General features: G+C 38.9%; 1 protein-coding gene across 2 annotated transcripts in view; it reads left to right on the top strand.

The window, feature by feature from the left end:
- Positions 1-19135, top strand: part of tspan9a (tetraspanin 9a) — a 138546-nt gene that overhangs the window by 102341 nt on the left and 17070 nt on the right. The window lies entirely within an intron of this gene.

Here is a 19135-nt window from a genome sequence, read left to right on the forward strand (position 1 = left end):
CCTCGCGTTTTGATTTGATTTGCTATGTCTTTATTTCGAGCTTATTTAAAACAAGAAAGGAGGAAAAAATCAAATAAAATGAAATACAATAAATAAATTGCCATATTTAAGTCACAGAAAACAAAAAAACAACAAACAGTATGAATGTAACAAAAACAGAGTATGTTGCTCATAACTGATTTTCTATTTTGAGGTATGTCAGTAAAAGGTCTGAATACATTTGATAGCCCTATTTTACAGTTATTAATGTGTGTGGCATATAATATATACTTTTTAATATTATATAATTAACCTTTTAGTGTTTCCCAGTTGATTGGCAGACCAACAATCACAGTCAGTGATGTCACTTTGTTTACAAAATTACTATTGCGACAACACATCATTAGTTACGTAAACAGCTCACGTATCCCAAGTGGGTCATCCATCTAACATTTGATGAGTTCTGCTTCTCAACGATAGTAAGACTTGACATCGGCAATCATTAAAAAAGTGATGTTGCTATAAATACGGCCGCCAAAAGCCAATTACCCTTGTGGTTATTTTTCTGACACTTCCTGTTTAAAATCCAAACAGTTAGCTCTACGTTACCAACCAAGCTGTCAGGAAATAGCAGCTTTATCAGCTAAGACCTTTGCTTTTATCACTTTTACACAATGGCATTGAGGCAAACGCAGAGATTAACTATTACCAATCATTTTTACCTTGTGTGCTGTTTTCTCCATACAGATGCACCATTCATGATGCATTCATGAAAGAGGATTTCATTTTTTTCCGAAAAGAAAAGTAAATATTCAGTATAGCGCTACATTTTTCGACTCCTTTACAATGGTAATGCGTTTATGGCTTTTTTTTTTTCTGCCCCCAAAGTTCTATGAGAATGTGTACACGGGAAACGTTGATATTCAAAAGAGCTGGATACATCACTGGAGTGCTCTTCAGATTCTGCCTCTATGTCAGTATATTTGCCCTAAGAGCCTTTAGATTAATTCACCTTTGCCGGGCCAACATAGAGTAGAGACACAGAGTGTGCCTCAGGAAATTTTCATTTTAATAGAATTGAATAAAAAGTGCTTCTGTCACTGCAGTAGTGGGCAAAAACATCCCCAAAAGAGGCCTGCATTCTTTCATGAATGTCATTGACTTTAGTAGGGTAAGAATGTGAAATGTCTTTTGTATTTATATATATATATATATATGTACATATATATATAGCCAGAGCCAATTAAACCACCTCATTGTGATCAAAGTCATGCTCCATAAATGAGTTTCTAAGATAATTAAGCAATAATGGACTACTGTTGCTCAGAAAACACACTTCTCAGTGAATGATTTCCTTGCAGCCAAAAGTCTCACAAGGCAACATTTGATCAATCATCTGGATCTGCTTGAATGCATATTGATATTGATTTAATTTAATGGTAATGTAACAACCATTCAATATTACTTATGAACCAAGTTTGGCGTGCACTATTCCGATTTTTTTTTTCTTCTTGGAATTCCCCTTGTAATTGTAAATAAAACAGTGGCTAGAGTAATGTAGACAATAATTTGATTTTCACTTAGCCATTTAAAGACCGCTGTGATTTTAAGATGGAAAAAGTTCATTGGTAATGTCCTTACTTAGTACTCAGGGTCCAGCTTCATCTTGATAACAGCAGCTCATGAGGTGATACAGGAGACATGATTGTACTTTCCAAGGAGGAATAATAATGAAGGGCACTGTAAAATAAAGACATTTATACCTCTGGATAGTGTGAGTCTGTGGTGTAGGAGTGAGTAGGAAGCTAAGGTGAGACTGCTGGGCAAAGGGAGGTTTAACCATTGAACTTTATTTGAATTATAAGGTCAAAGCTGCCGTTTCCTCATTCCCTCTTGTGGTTTAATTGTCGAGAGACAGTTATAGAGTGTCTAATTGGAAATTAGAGCCAAAAGCAGCAGAAATATGATTGCATAGTCTGCACAGGGTTGTGTGTGATCGATGACTCATAAGTCTGAAAGTCAACGAGAGAAAGTTTCTTGGAAAAAAGAAAAAAATGACGTTTACGTTGCCATTTTGGATGTTGAAAAAGTAGCAAAGGTTAGAGAAAACAGGCAGTGTCGAAATACACAAGCTTTTGATTTTGGCCAATTAGCTTGTTTACTAGAAATTGAGAGTGTTTAGGTGAGACATACCTGGCATGCTAACAGAAGACAATGAAAACAAGTGAAATGAGACCCTGCCCCAAGAGAGGTCTTGTCACGTATTGATGCACTATCTGCAGTGATGTTTGTCATAGCCTGGTGGCTCAGTTCTCAATGTAGAGGTTGATTTATAGGTTTCCACTCTCACAGAGCAAGTTGTTGGTAGTTTCCTTCGCCAGCTGTCAGGGTTTTCCATGAGAGAGAGGGCGAGAGGCTTGGTTATACATGAGCGAATCAGACTACAATCTCTGCTCCCCCGCATCAAGATGAGCAAGTTGAGGTTGCTCTGATTTATATTTAGGATGCATCATAGAGACAGACAAATGAATGAACCTCTTCATTTGAGTAACAGGTCTGAAAGTAACAGGAGTGAGTTTAAGCATACAACTAGCAAATACATCATATAAAGCAGTATGACGTTTTGCTGTTGTTTTTTGATAATTTAGTTAATGAGACCAAAGTGTAGGTCCGCTGGGGTGACCTGATCCTGCTTCAGACATGGCCATTTTAATCAAAACATTATACTTACACATACAGCGAGGCTCAATGAGTGTCCATACAAGTAGTGGCACTACGTTTAAATGATACTAAAAATGTACTTGCATTACAGTTGTTATGATCCCATAAGAAGATGGTCTTAATTTGCTACACTTAATAAGTGTTATTAAAGGGCAAGAAGGCTTTTCAATCTCTTCTGCCAAGTCAACTTCAATTTAATGGCTTGCTGCCAAGAATGTCTTTATTTCTTTAGTTTTCGTGTTTGTTCTCAGCTAAAAGGGATTAACAACTCACACGTTACCATGAGCAGAATGGATGGCAGATTTGTTTTAAGATAATGAATCATGGCTGACAAGTAGACAAGTACACGTTCACTTCACTTGCTCTGCTGCTTTCAAGTCCACAGAAGAAGAAAACAAGACACAAACTTGATTGATTAAAAAGTGTTTGAGTCCGACAACTTACAAATGCTAGTACATATGGGCAATCTCGGGGTGCAGTCCACTTAATGGGTTACGTGACGTGTAATGTGCAAAGGCATGTCTTCATATTACCGTATTGATTGCTTGCTTTCATTCTAATTTAAAGGTGTCCTTCAGTGAATGTGTGTCTAGAGCCTTAGAATCAAGTTCAATTAATACACTTTACACACTTTTTTGGTTTTATATTTTAAGACAGGTCATCAATCAAATATTCCCATTTTTATTCAAATTGGAAGGAAGAAATGCATTTGGTACTTGAGTGCATTCAAACAATATTCTATGAATGTATTCTCTTGACAGCAATCCATTAAATTGTCTGACTCAAAACAATATAACATGCAGAGGGCTTTTAGTGAACCAGGCTGGTTACTTCCAGGTTAGAAAATTAACTCATATTTCATGAGAAATTAGAATTTCCATTGTGCCATTACATCACATATATGCCTGTAATTAACCATGGAAATCTTAAAATAGCATGACACAGCTCCTTTAAACCTCAACCTAAGTTAAGGATAAATATCTGTGTCATGTGAAGTGTGTGTGGACTGTGCTCTTGCATGTGCCTGCTTCTGTGGATCAAATTTATCTTTGAGTCACATTTGCCTGTGACATTGAAAAGATGGCCGCTCTGCAGTTTGCCCTAAAACTTTGTGCTCACATACACTGCACAGCCTCACTCACATCTTCCAAAATACTACAGCAATATTCCAGCCATGTTCCATGAATCCCACAGGCATGCAATGTAAGAGGTAAATGGCTTAACCCCTTTGACCATGTCCCCCGCCGCCCTGCTTTTGAAACATTCCTTGTGCACATCCAATTACTGTCTCATGATCTTCCATTTATGTTGGATTGATTCACTTTATCTTCTGAGGCCACAAGGGAAATATGGTTATGTTTTTTTTTGTTTTATGGAAAATGTTCCATTACCCACTGTCTGATTTTGAATGAAAGATTTTGCACTGAATCAACCAGGCCTTGTGAGTGAGCCCCAACCGGGTACCCTGCACTCGTTGACTTGCCAGTAGCCAAGCTTCTATATATAACTACCTCAGTCAGCTCACAGGCTTGGACTTCAGCTGACCTTACTGCATTTTTTGGAGCGAGAAATATTCAGGGTCTAACTGACTCAGTTTGTAGGTAGCACCCTTGCATGCTTATTCATGTAACGTCAGTCAATGAGCTGTCAGAATTACTTTTATTGACTCTGCTACATGATTTGGGTTTGCAATATATTGTGTAAATAAAGCAAATGAATGGATGAGATTTTCCCACTATAAATGTACCCACACAGAAGAAGCATCGTTTCAAAGTGATTTCAGAAAATCTTTACAGCGACCACAACAGTATGTCTGCAAGAAGTGGATCAAAAGCTTGGTCAAATCATAACAAATGGTCCTGTTGTGTGTATAGGAAAGCACAGAGGTGAGCAATTGACAAAATCTTACAAAAATTCGTCAGCGGCCTGGGTCATCCGTCCCCATCCATCATTATTTCAAGCCTGACAAAACTGTAATCGTCATTCCATCAGGCCGCCATCTTATTTGACCATGCTTCCGTCATTACTAAATTACAGTTCATCACAGTCATTATTATTTTCACTGCGCTTCCCTCATCACTTAAATCGTCACTGCTATTTTAGGTCTGACATATCTTCTTCTCTTTCTCCTTCTACTACTTACTAGGCGACGCGGCATAATGTTCTCTCTCGCTTTTTCTCACTCTCCCATTGAAAATGTTTACCTTCCAACCTTCCTCTAGGTATTTACGGAAAATGATCGGTTTGCAAATGTTCCAACATACGTGATTTGACTGAAATTAGTACGGCAGTTTTCTAATTTGCGTTGCGTCGCCACCACAGGAACACAACTCTCAGTAGTCATAACGGTTAGTCTGATGGGACTTTAAAAAAAAATGATGTGATCATTATCTGTCAGCGACCATGTAGGGACAACCGGCGGCTTCTCATCATCCCAGTTTGCACTTAAATGACTCACTGTCCTTTTGAAAGAAGCTCATTGCGAATGTCACATGGAAATTTTCAGATTACTTGTGTAATTTTTTGTGTGTGTTTGCTTCTGGGGAAATGACCTTAGTTATCCCACTGCCTTTGACCTGGACCACAGGCATGCTTAGCAGCCAGGGGTCAAAATATTCCCACGAGGACACTGTTAACAAAACCAACAGCAAAGGCATGATTCATAGCCAAAAATATCACACTATTCTAGGAAGCAGGAAGGACTAAGCGAGAGTTTTACATACAAGGCACACATACACACACACACACACACATGAATCAATAATAAACACTAAATATGAACCTGATGGTGATCTGGGTTGCTACTCTACATGAGGTCAGGTTACAGTGTGATCTATCCTCCAGTTCTGCTGTTAACCAACATTCTACCTTGCATGTTGCACACCAGGCCTGTTAATTTAAGCCCTTGTACGCCTTCCGCTTCTTGGCTGCTCTTCAGTGTAAATAGCATTGATACTAAAAGTTGTCTCTCGCACATTGAACCTTGTGATGCTGTCTGTGTTAAAGGGAATAACAAAAAGGAGAGTGGAGGTATGACATTTCATCGTCGCTCACTTACTCAATACATTATGGTCTATGTCTCACCAGTCGGTGGCGCTGACAGCATCGCACTGCTAAATGCCTGACTGTGGAATGATGTGTATATACGCACAGTTGAATATGCGCACAGAATTAAGTCAAGTCAAGTTTATTTGTACAGCCCTAAATCACAAACAGTCTCAAAGGGCTTCACATAGACAAAAATTGACAATTATTCTCAAAGCATCCCCTGATCTTTGTGCTAATAAACTGCCTTTGCTGGACCAAGTTTCACAGTTGTGATGTGGATATTTTTCAGAATCTGCATATTGTGTCAGAAAAACAAACAGAGAAGTTGAAAACGTTAGAAAGCCTTTGAAGATTTGTTTGGATTCGGAGGAATTCAGAGATGAATCTTTTGTAATGTTAAAATTGCTGTGGAAAATTCTATTATAACTTCAGACCTACTTATTATAGGAATACCAGGAATTGGTAAATTGATGAAGATGCTGCACTTGTGGGCATTTGTAATGATTTTTTATCTCACTAGGTTAGACTTCTGCTGCATCATAACCACCAGATCGTTACAAAATTTCAGGGCTGAGTAAACAAGGACCTTTTTATCCCTCATCCAAACTTATTTTGTATGGAGAAAAAGGTCATTGGAAAGAATAAGCGGGTGTGTATTAATGAATGAAAGTAAATTGTTTGGCCATTGGTTGAATAAATTAGGATTATATTGGAGTTTGCTACACATTTGATTACTTTGATGTTATGCCGTCGTCCCACTTGCCACTATCTCCATTTGGCTGGCTCCATTCTAAATAGTCTCGCTTTAAAGTGAATCACTCATCATGCAAGTTATTTGGAGCAAGATGGCACTGTGTGTACTCATATCAAATAACTGGAAAAAAAAGAACGGTTTAAGTATTGCAGGCTTAACATAATTAATATTTGAGGACTCTTGACCTCATGTGGTACTCACTTGTGTGTCTGAAGGATTCATTCCTTGGCTTTTAGCCAAATGAGCAGCCAAGTGTGGTTGCTTGTGTACAGAAATGACAGTACACCAAATAGCAACATTAATTTACTCCTGATGTCTTTGAACGTGTGTCTGATTACAAATCTCCACTGCAATGTTACATTCATCAAATGGCAACTTAAGACTAAAATAGTCATATGTACAAATACTGTACGCATGTGACATCAACACACACATGGCTTTAAGCTTTATCTTTTCAGTAATCCTTCCACAGTTTGTGCTGATGATCTGTGATCTTGCCGTTCAATGTTTTTAACAGCACAGGCATGTTCGGAATATGTTTCACATTGAATATGCGTATCTTTTATACTATATAGTTTTTTTTTTTCTTTGTCATATCTAAATCGCCAGCCATTTCAGAAATATACAACACCATTATTTTTTACTGTTAAAATTAGATACTTTATTTTGTTAAAAGAAACTCATTGACTATAGTCGCACAGAAATTCTGGAGAGCATTTTTGATGGGCTGTAAAGTGTGAAAATGCATGGCTGTATGTTCTCATCCTGAATGGGAATGTGATTCAAAACATTCTCTGAAATAAGCCCCCCCTGTGCCAGTTGTCTAGTCTACTTGCATTACTTTGATAAACCTGTTCCCTTATCACTGTGCTGAACAGGAATATTATGACTGAATGAATAAGGTATAGTCCCTGCTCTTTCCCTCTGTAATGCATTCTCTTAACATTTTAATGCAAGAGCTATTGGGAGAGCGCATTTATTTTCCAACGCTCGCTGATAACCACTCAATATGCAAAAAGACGGTGACAAAATGGTGAATCAAAGAAAAATAAAATGTTTTGAAATATTAAAAAGAAATTGCTGCCATTTACACAACAGAGTAAGTCATGACTTCCTGCAATATACCAGTTTTACATTAAATTAAACAGGCCTCATAAGTACATTTTAAGTACTAAACATGATCATCCATTTTTCAGTACTGTACAGTAAAAACTCTTTCCATCGCGGGTTCTGCGTTAGTTACCATAAGTTTTTGTAAGTGTTATTAATTACCGTAATTTCCGGACTATAAGCCGCACCGGACTATAAGCCGCACCAGCTAAAATTCTGGGATATTTTAGTTTTTTTTCTTACATAAGCCGCACCGGACTATAAACCGCACGTGCACATGAGTTTTTTACAAAGAAAGACAGTACACAGAAAGCCTTTTTAAAGTTTTAATAACATAATTTAAAATGTCTTTCTAAACATTGCCTGCGACGCAGCAGTAGTACTGCAGCAACACGGAAGTGTGCACTGCTTTGTGTAATCTCTGAGTCACATGGCAGAGTAAGAGAAAGGGTATAGAGCCCTTTGACGCAGGTCACCTAGCGTGCATTCCTACTAAAGCTCATAATAGTCACAAGCAACGCAGCCAGAATAAGCAGCAGCCATAGTAGTGTTTCAAAATAGTATTTTTGTTGTTGTTGTTTTTTCTTCAAGATACCACACAACAGTGGTCCACAGCCTTTTAACGAGTGTATAAAAGTGATCAAGTCATCACAAAAATCACGAAAAAAATCTTGTATAAGCCGCACCTGACTATAAGCCGCAGGGTTCAAAATTTTGGAAAAAAGTCGGGGTTTATAGTCCGGAAATTATATATATATATATATATATATATATATTCGCCGGTTGCCTCTATTTTGCCGTTTGTTTTGAATTTTAATTCTGCACATCAAAGAAAATACATGTATGAACTGATTCAATCGATCAGAGAGTGATTTTGTCACATGCTGATTGGCAGCTGTGTTCTGTCTATACTGACACAGTGTGCTGCTTGCCTTGCTGCTCATGGCCACATTTTCCCTTTCTGTACGGAATATAATGTTAGCGAAATGGCATCCTGACATTGGTCTGCACTGCAATTCAAAACAGCATGGTAGTGGTGGAGCCAATCAGGTATACAAAAAAAACAGCCTGCCAGCAACTCAACGTCAACACAAGTTATTTATTTTATTTTAGAAAGAAGATACCTTTATTTCAGCATTGAAACGGGAAATTTACTGTATCGCATCATTGTTGTGAGTCGTCATCAGTGAGCATTGTTTCTATAATTTTGTTATTCAATGATTTTGCTCTGTCTTAATATATTATTGATTAAATATGTTTGTATTGTTTTAAAGATATTTTGAAATACCTAAAAATAATTGAGTGCTGTAAATAATAACATGTCTACGGTATTTTTGTATTGCAAGTTTCTTTTTTTGCGGATTTGAAATATTGTGGCAATGTTCTGGAAGTTTCCTGCTGCCTGTTGAGGTTGCCATGTAAAATAAGAGCCTCTGCTCAATAAAATTTGGAAGGGACTGTTTTATTCTATACAGCTCGACTGAATGCTGTTTTTTTTTTTTTTTGTTTCGTTTTGTTTTTTTTCAATAGATGCCTCATAGGCTTTACGTTAAATAAACCAATGTTATTACCAACCAAGCACACTTTGCCTCTTGTGGAGATTATGTGAGTGGAGTGTCAAGCACAGCTCACTGAAAGAGCTTTATTGAAGCTGCCTCCCTTCCTGAATGAAGTGTCATTCGTTCTAGCCCCACAACCCCCAAAAAACAAAGGCATAAATTCTACAAACAGGTTTTTTTTGTTTTAATTAACTAAGGCTACTTAATATAGATTACCGTATTTTCCGGACTATAAATCGCTCCCGAGTACAAGTCGCATCAGCCATAAAATGCATAATAAAGAAGGTAAAGGCATATATATTGCAGTGCAGTATAAGTCGCATTTTGGGGGGAAATTTATATGATAAACTCTAACACCAAGGACAGACATGTCAGTTACGGTTTCATGCAGTTCGTTCTGAACATGCGTATTTTCATATGTTTCTTCTAAGTAATTCCTTTGTAAACCGGGGTAAGCACACTTTGCCTGTAGTGGAATTGATGAGAGTGCAATGTCCAACAGAGCTCATTTAAGGTGCTTTGTTGAAGCATCCTCAGTGCAGCACTTCGGCCTGAGAGAAGCCTCATTCACGTATTCATTCTTCTCCTTTTCTCTGTCTCACCCTTTCGTATGCCCTGAGGTGTTCTCGCTGAATAACATGGGTGGATTGTATTGCAACATTAATATGGGGATTGATGTGCTACTATTATTTAGTGATTTGTCGCTTTATGCGGTCCAGTGCAATGAGATAAGGAGATAAGAGGACTTAAAGGTTGGCTGACCAGAATGAGAGCAGTTATACAGTCCATTTCCTCCTGTGCTGATTAGCATGTCAACTGTAAAGGCGCAGCCAATGAGCCATTTATGGGAAGGGCAAAGGAAGCTTTTCAAAATTACATTAAAATCTGACTGCCAGATTTACTATTTAAACTAATGTGCACGGCTTGGTGGTGTTTGACATTAGTTTGGTATCGAAAGCTTGGGTTGAGAATTGTTTTTATGGGGGCAAACTCACATTAAAAGCGTGGAGTACGGTGCATGAACGAGTCGTAATTCGTTCACTCATTCGATTGGGCATAGCTTGTTAACAAATCGATTCATACAGTTTTGTAGACTGGAGTGATGGATGTGTGACGTCACAGGAACTGCCATTTTGTTTACATGATTACTCTTCGCAACGCTCGTCATCTGTCAACTTGCGTGCGAAATGGCAGTTGAGACAAAAAGTCAACAAAACAAACCGATACACCTTAAAACCAGAAACACTCTCAGACTAATGCTGGTTCATCCCAAGTGCAAAATCATGAAGCAAAATCAGCAATGCTGTTTATGCAGTATGGGCCAGTGACCTCTAGATTGGAGAGACAAAGCAATCCCTGAACAAACACAAGACAACCTAAGAGGGCAGTCTCATCAGGTCTCGAGTCAGTGTGTATTTGTGTCGCAAAAATAAGGGACTTTTAAGGGCCAACAATGTCCAAATTCTGGACATGTCAGAGCAGTGGTTTGAAAGAGATGTGAAAAATTTTTAGACTTGAGAGGCTGCTTGCAACAATAATGTGGGATCTTGCTCTGCTTTGAGAGGCTAAGGAAAGAGCTGCATCCCTGAACTAACTTCATACTGTTTACTTCTTTAGACGTCAAACTAGTAAAAATTGAATCATCCGTGCCACTGTCGGTCTTCATCTTGCCTAAAATGTTTCAAGGCAAAATGAATCCGCAGAATTTTCTTTTGAAATTTCTATTGAATATTTTTGTGTTGGACCAAAATGCTCTTTGCGTACAGTATGCTGGCTCAGAAGCTGTTATGACAAACATCTTCTCAGTTGTGCAAAAATATGAGTATCCCGGACCCGCTTTAGACGAACAAAAAGAAATCTTTAAGATGCAAGTGTAGTATATCAGCAATTTTTTTCTTTGATTTTACAAGTGTCAAGTCTAAATTGCATCAATTCCTGTTTTTGCCTTTCAGTCTCGTATAGTACATGAGGAGATTTTCATATTGATGGATGAGTAGGCTTTTTGGCTTTAAGTGCCGAAGCTGTCATGACAAAGGTGAAATAGAATCTCTTCCCTCTGCTTCCCCTTTGGATGGGGAGCAGTCGTAGACATAGTGTCATCAACATTCACATGGCACAGACACACTGCGCCTTCATGAATACTGATGTCTCTACCTATCTCAGTTGTATTATTTTCCACACTGTCGCCCACTCTAAGTTCATTGTCTCCAAAATGAAGTCAACTGTGGCACACAGGCCCAAATGAGGTCAGTTTTTCTGTATCTGTGACAGTGAAATTAAAACAATGAGAATAAAGGCTAAAGGTTGTTTTTTTTTTTTGTTTAGCATCTCATTATTTTCAATGGGGATGTGATGCATTATGCATTGTGGAATGAATTAAAGGGTAAATGGCAAACCTCCACCATGGCTATGGCACGAAAGAAGGTTCCCTTCAATTAGGAAAAGCATCAATATGAGGATAAAGGTGAAGTGAGGGGCAGTAAATACAGCCAACAATGAAATACTCAATAGGACACCATCAAGCTCCTTCATCACTTCCAAATAACATGCGCGATACCATTTGCAAACGTACCTCTTCTTTTTATCTTTGTCTTTAAAAGTGTGGTGAATAATTTATAGTATGAAGAGAAATGTATTCCAAAAGCCTTTTAAGTGAAGAGAAATAGTCACTCTCCCACTAGCATGCCATGCAGATAGACTATTGATTATATGTCTTTAAATCTGAAAATCCTCTTTGCGAGGTATCTTCCTCATGCTCTGGTTTTCACTTAAGAGGATGTGCATATTCTCTGTCTTTATCTCCTTCCAGTCCTTCCAGGGATGCATAATGTAGCATCTTGCATAACAGCACTGTTTTCATTCACACAGTCACAGCTCCAGGAATAAACATATGCTAAGATGTTCACTATTCTTCTGTTCTGTATTTGATAGAAATTAGTTCCACTCCCTTGCAACCCATATGAAAGTACAAATATGAAACAGACTTGGTCTGCTTTGCACTCAGTTAAGCTCACACAACCCTAACCCCAGTAATATTTGGGCTTTCAATCAAGTACATGTATTAGCCAATAGAAATGTTCATGTTCATCATCTTGATGGTTGTTTTAGCAGCATAGGGGTTAGGTCTTGGCAGGCTGTGCAGTTCGTTGAGCATCCCTGAAGTAAGGCCATGCTGTTTTATTCCAAGTTAAGGATAGCACACAAGTGCATGCACGAACTACACAGTATTACCTCTCATTACCTCTGTCTGTCTCATAGCTGAAACCAACTACTGCAGTCTGACCGTACAAGGTCACAAAGGCTGCCAGCGTAAATAAAAACAGAACAGCACTACTTTTGCTCAATTCAAAAAAAAAAAAAAAAAAAATCCAAAGACAGCTTTTCACCTCTTTCTAAGCCTCAAACACTCATACATTTGTAACACAGTGTTTTACTTTTCAGGCAACCTTCCAACCTATGTCACTTCAGTTCATTCCACCAAGTCCCTGTGCATGGTTGGAATCGTAAATTATAAAGGAATTGAAGATGTTTCTAGTTGAGGTTAGTTTTTCACTTCTTGGCAGTTTTTGTTGGGAAATATGGGTGTAGAACTCACACTGACTGAGGTGCAAGAAGATATTTTATGAGCCCATTTAGCTGCTGCCTTCTACACTGATTTTTTAAATCTTGAACCTATTTTGATATTGAGAGCAATGAAAAAGAAACAGGGAAAAGGTGCTGAGACGATAGCTTTCCCTTTACTTACAATTCACAATAGCTGCCATGTAGCCCACCGGGGATTTCCCATTTCCTGAGCCTTCTGTGCCTCAGGTCCTGGTAGAGTGCTGGGAACAGGTTAAGTGTCTAACCTGTCCAATACTTGAGTTTCTGGCCTTACTCCGCCTCTGCTAAGCCAGCATGCTCATTAAGCTCTTTGACGAGTCAACCTCAATGGGAGACTGTCCAAGAGTCTGCCTGCCTCTGAGAATTTCCAGCTTGGCTGCACGAGCAGACAGGGTGAGATATTTATTCCAACCAAATGTCTGTGTGCCGCCACAGACGAGGGAGTTTATGTGGAGAAAAAAGTCATAAAAGGGCACTGCCTGCACATTAATTGTTGTACTTTATTTTTATTTATTTTTTTACACATGAACTCTTTACTGTGTGACTTGTGAGCCATCGTAAAATTGGCCATTTTACAATACAGCAAGTGGCATTAATATTCACATATAACCTTGTGCTAGGGATATGTCTTGCGAGAATCAGCATTTATTTATTCATAACCAGACTTTGGGCTTTATACACATACACATGTGTATAGCCTACATTAACACAAGTCATAGCACCTGAGCAGACACCAGCAATAAGTTTATTCATATATATATATATATATATATATGTGCGTGCGTGTGCGTGTATGCGTGTGCGTGTGCATGTGTGTGCGCGTGTGCGTGTGCGTGCGTGTGTGTGTGTGTGTGTGCGCGTGCGCGTGCGTGTGCGCGTGCGCGTGCGTGTGCGTGCGCGTGCGCGTGCGTGTGCGTGTGTGTGTGTGTGCGCGCGCGTGTGTGTGTGTGTGGGGGGGGGGGTTCTTCTGATTGAAGAACAACAAGACTTTATTGGGATAACTAAGATCTATTGGTGAGTATTGGTGACCAATCTTGCTTAATCTGCCATTTCCATAGTTTCTTTTTGTGTCTCATGCTTTCAGGTGTTAGAGTGTGCATGTGTCACGCCAGACAGCAGAGATAGTTAAGTACAGGTAGAGAACAGCTTGCTCGTCTAAACCTTCCTGCTATGATTGATTTCTGGTTACACTGCCATGGACAGGAATTTCAACTCTTCCAAGGAGAAAGAGAAAGGGAGGCAGGCCCTCCAATAGAAGTAGTAGCTTCATCAGCAAATACCTTCTAAAAATGTCATGTAGGTTCTGCCCAGTTAAGTAAATCAACCATAACCAAAAGTAGGGCATCAATAAAGATTCTTGGTTAAGCATGTGGGACGCTGGGAAATTTCACTATGAAAGCATCAGCGTAATCCTTGTCCAGAGACCTTGTCTGTCGTAATGTGTTTGTGGAAGTTAGAGATGAATATAGACATGATTCACTTGACCCCATAAAATCTTAATTGTCCACAGAGTGTACATCTTCATAGAAAGTAGCATGTTTTGCGATTCTGTCAGGAATCCAGAGGGTGAATGAAACTTTAACTAGACCGATATAGCTTTTTTATCTTACACCCTGTCTTTGAAATCATGCAGTGTTTATTCCAAGTTTGAAAGCACTGTTTTCCTAAGCCACCAGTGCGGACCCTGTGAATAATTTACTGGTTATACAATTTACATTGGCTTTATATTATTCACAGAGGAATGACCAGGATGCTGGCAAGCCAGGGGAGCCTGGCAGGGAAATCTTTAAATTGAATCCAAAGTTGTATTTATTTTCTGCTTGGCGAGGATCAATATTCGATTTCTGAGCTTTAAGAGACTTAAAAATAATGATTTCACTGAATGTAAAAGTTGCTTGGATATGGGTCTGGGATGCCTTTTGTTAATTACCCTTTAGTAGGGCAGGCTGCAATTATTTCAACTGTGGATATGTGTGTGTTCAATCTGAAAATGGGTTTTATTCTCTAGAACAATTAATCTTTATCACTATATAAAATCAGCCATTTTGTTTAAGATCAGATTCTTCACGGTAGAGATTTTTGAATAATTGTATATAAGGTACTATTAAAAAAATAGTCTTGATGTGAATGGATGTGTGGATATGTGGATGGATGGATGGATGGATGGATGGATGAATGGATGGATGGATGGATGGATGGATGGATGGATGGATGGATGGACGGACGGACGGACGGACGGAAAACAAAACACAAGTGATAAGAGGGGCCTCTACTCAGTAATGCATGCAGCATTTTCCACAGTTTAAATTTTTACACTACTCGTGGTAAAAACGCTGTCTAAAAGACCATTACCAAGTGTTGTTTTTTTTTTTTTTTGTTTTTTTTATGGAAAACTGTCATTTTCATTTTCCACACTCTTACCTGGTCTGTATTTATTGAAAACAGACCATAAACTGTAGCGACACATACATGCACATACCCACGACGTAAAAAACTCATTCCCAATTATGTTAACTTCTTGTGGAGGCTGCCTTAGATGACATCAATAATTAAACAAAAGCTGTCATTCCTTTCGACTTGACACAGTACTCTCTAAGTGACTGTCCAGGATGGTAAAAGGTCAAAGTTGCTCATAGACATATATGTCCAGCAGACAACGTCCCCTTATGGGGTGGATAAAAGTAAGGTTTGTGTGGGAGAACTTGTGACACTGCAGGCACTGATTATTCTCGCTGTTGGCCACTTGGATGAAGAGTCAATCTCAATTTTCCTCTTCCTACTTCTCTCTTAGGGCAATCTGTCTTCCACTCCTGCACATCTCACTTGTCCTTCGTCCTTCCTTTCTAGTCCTCTTTTCTCTTCCTAAATATTGATTCCCTTAACCATATTCTTTCCTCCATTGGCCATACAGTATACTTCACAGTCGCCACTCACTGTTTACTGCAGTCCCCTCGTTTGTAGAGAGACCCCCCTAAATAACAGGACCCCATTTATCTAAAAGGAAAGAATGACAGCGCATGCCCTCTCATTTCCTGCATTTACCTTATATTATCCACTCTCTCCGTGGCTCCATCACAAATGGCATTCAAACATTATGTTCCATTTTGGCATTCCAAATACTGCCAAACACTTGTGGAAAGGTCACACAACTCAGTCAACTTGAAGTTGCTTTCTTGATGTAGAAGATTTAAAAATCACATTACGTAGCAAAGATATTATAATGCTTTAGAAAAGAAAGCTTTGGAAAAATGCTTGATGATAACATCTCAACAATACTCGATTTGCAGTGATCTTGAAAAAATATAACTGTAAAGAAGGGTTATACATAAATAGCAAACATAAAAAAATCAAACAAAAATAAATAAATAAAACATTCCATTTTTGGAAGTGCATTCCATAAAGCAGGAATACACTCCAGGTCTCAACTATTTAGGGACATACCTATACTTTGTAAAGTTGCATACACAGCGCTTCTATCTCCATGCTTAGTGTCTGATTAAAAAAGACAAAAAACATGGTTACTTGCATAAACTGATACAAATGACATACCTAGATGATGCATTGCGACGTAATTGCATTCCTTTTTCCATACAACCTTGTTAACTGGCCAATTTCTCCCTATCAACCTGTGTTTCGCTCACAAGTTTTGATTGATGTGACATCAATGCAAGGTGTACAGCTGCATAGCTGATTCATGTTTACTGCAGTTAACAGTATATAGAGGAGTCATCAATCCTTCCCTGCAAATGGGATATCAACAGTGTTCAACAACTGAAAGAAGATAAAGAGCTCAAAAGAATGGCTCAAGGTGATTCTTGAACCCATGCCAAGGTCAGATAACCTTCATGATCAGAGCTTATACTGAAAAGATCCCTCATGGTGTTGGCACAGAGGTCTGTTGACATTGTGCTGTGGTCAGTAATCGGAGTAGTACAAGTGGCAAAAGAATGGAAGACTGGACAGATTGAGTGGGGGCAGGCTAGTTTCGCACTCACTTAAGAGTGCGACACACTTGGACAAGCTCCCCTTACTGGGTATTAAATACAATTAAGTGATGGCAGTGCATCCCTGCCCACCTGGACTCTTAAAGCTCCTTGTGCTCCCCTCACTAGGCTGTAAATCCACTCCATCTCTCTGGCCTCCTTAATGACCTATTCATCCCTTGTGTCCTCAAACCCTCATTGTCTATATAATCGGACTTCCTGAGGACTTTTGGATGTAATTGGGTTTATTACAGGTACAACATAGGGATTTGCTCTCTTCATGGAATTTTAACAGATTTTAAGGATGCACAAAGAGCCAAAAAGGGATTTGTTACAATCGAGTGGGTTTTTATTTGAGGTGAGGAATCTAGTGCAAGTTTTATTTCTTGAACAGCAAAAAAAAAAAAAAAAAAAATGACCATCATTCAATTTCAATATACAATATGTTGTGCCGAGTAAGACTTTTCACTTGCTTGAACAGAGTAATGTCTGGACTTGCGTTTTTATTTTTCCTACTGTAACTTAATTGGGGCTTGCTTGAAGGCTATGACTTGACTTGCATGTATATGACTTGCTCCCACTTCTGGTGGGTACGCAGATTGTACCTTTTGCCATCCAGTGAAGGAACATTTATTTTTTCTACCAACACTATATGCATCTGGCATGGATACACGTTGAACGATTTTTGATTTGTGAAATAAATGACAAGAAATAATAATGTTTATTAATAATTGTGTGTGAATCCTTCATATGTTTATTCTTTCACTTTTTACAGAACTCTTTGTATCGAACTGAACCAAAATATGCATATATTTTAAGTTTTGTGATATTATTAGATAAGTATAGTATACTGTATACCACGCCTTTGATTTTTGCATGTACTATAAGACATCGCAGACGTATTTAAAAAATAAAATCTGGCAAGTGTTTGATTGAGTGCACAGCAGGTTCCCTTTATATTGCTGACAGGTGCTAAAAGGTGCTCGAGCTGTTTTGCAAAGATGAAAATGGAAGGTGGGCGTGAAAAGGGATCACGGAGAGGTAGCTGCGTGATGATTTACCGTGGCACCTTCCCATATTTCACCTCATTTGAGATTTTTGTTTTATTCATTTTGACATGGCCCTAGGTATTTTATTCCATTTGGTGCAGACAAAAATATGCCAACACTTTTCTCCAGCGCCATATTTCACAGTGCGGTGGGTACATTTGTGCCTACTTTTCTGTGATGGATGGGGCCACTTCATTGGTGGGCAATGGACGGGACGCTCCACTCTGTCAATCAAAAGCCTGCTCTTAAATCCTTTCGACAGCAGACTTGACACGCACTGCTTGAAGCGCTCGCCCTAGGTGGACTTCAAATCAACTACCGTAATTTCCGGACTATAAGCCGCTACTTTTTGCTCAAGTTTTGAACCCTGCGGCTTGTCATCCGGTGCAGCGTATCTATGGATTTTTTGTAATTTTTGTGATCACTTGATCACTTATACGCTCGTAAAAAGGCTGTGGAAAGCTCTTGTGGGGCACCTCTTTGCTGGGCGGAGGGATATGTGACACGGTCACTGGGAAGAAGAGTGGTGTGTTAATTGCATGTCCATCCGCCAGGCAAATAGTGCCGTATAATTGACACAAAGAAGAGACAGAACGAGATCAAGAAGGACATTACTGAAGAAACGAAGCTTTTATACACAAACCCTCATTATGGGGGACAAAAGAAATGCATATGATGCCGCTTTTAAGTTAAAGGCAGTCGATTTAGCTCTTAACGTAGGAACTACAGCTGCTCATGCATTGTAGAGGTTTCTTTCGGTCACTAGGGGTCACTGGGCGATTGTTGATATCTTGTTGCGTCACCGTTTTCTTTATTTATTTCCCAGTCACGTCCACTCTGTAGCTATATGTGTAGCTCACTAATTTAATGTAACTTAGCGCTTTGTGCATGAATAAAATTAGCGTGAACAGACCCTCATCATGGAAAATGCTAGAAGAAATGCATAAAAGCGACAACGAAAGAGAGACTGAGAAAGTGTATGGCAAAGTATATCTGACGCTATTCCAATCTGACACTGAGGAAGACTTCGATGGTTTCAGTGCACAGGAGGAAGATGAAGATGGCTCTCAGTGACTTTTACTGATATTTTTTTTTAACCAGCCCTGTTAGTGCTGTGCTACCGTGTTGCTGCTTTGTTACCGCCGCATCTCAGTGACTTTTACCGGTATGTTTTTTTTTTTTTTATCCAGCCCTATTAGTGCTGTGTTACTTCCTTGTTGCTGCGGTATTATTGCCACGTCACAGGCAGTGTTTGGAAAGAAATGTTAAGTTATGTTATTAAAACTTTCTGTGTACCGTCTTTTTTTGTAAATAACTCGCGTGCACATG

Source organism: Syngnathus scovelli, chromosome 6, assembly GCF_024217435.2.
Source record: "Syngnathus scovelli strain Florida chromosome 6, RoL_Ssco_1.2, whole genome shotgun sequence".
In the NCBI taxonomy this organism is placed as follows: domain Eukaryota; kingdom Metazoa; phylum Chordata; class Actinopteri; order Syngnathiformes; family Syngnathidae; genus Syngnathus; species Syngnathus scovelli.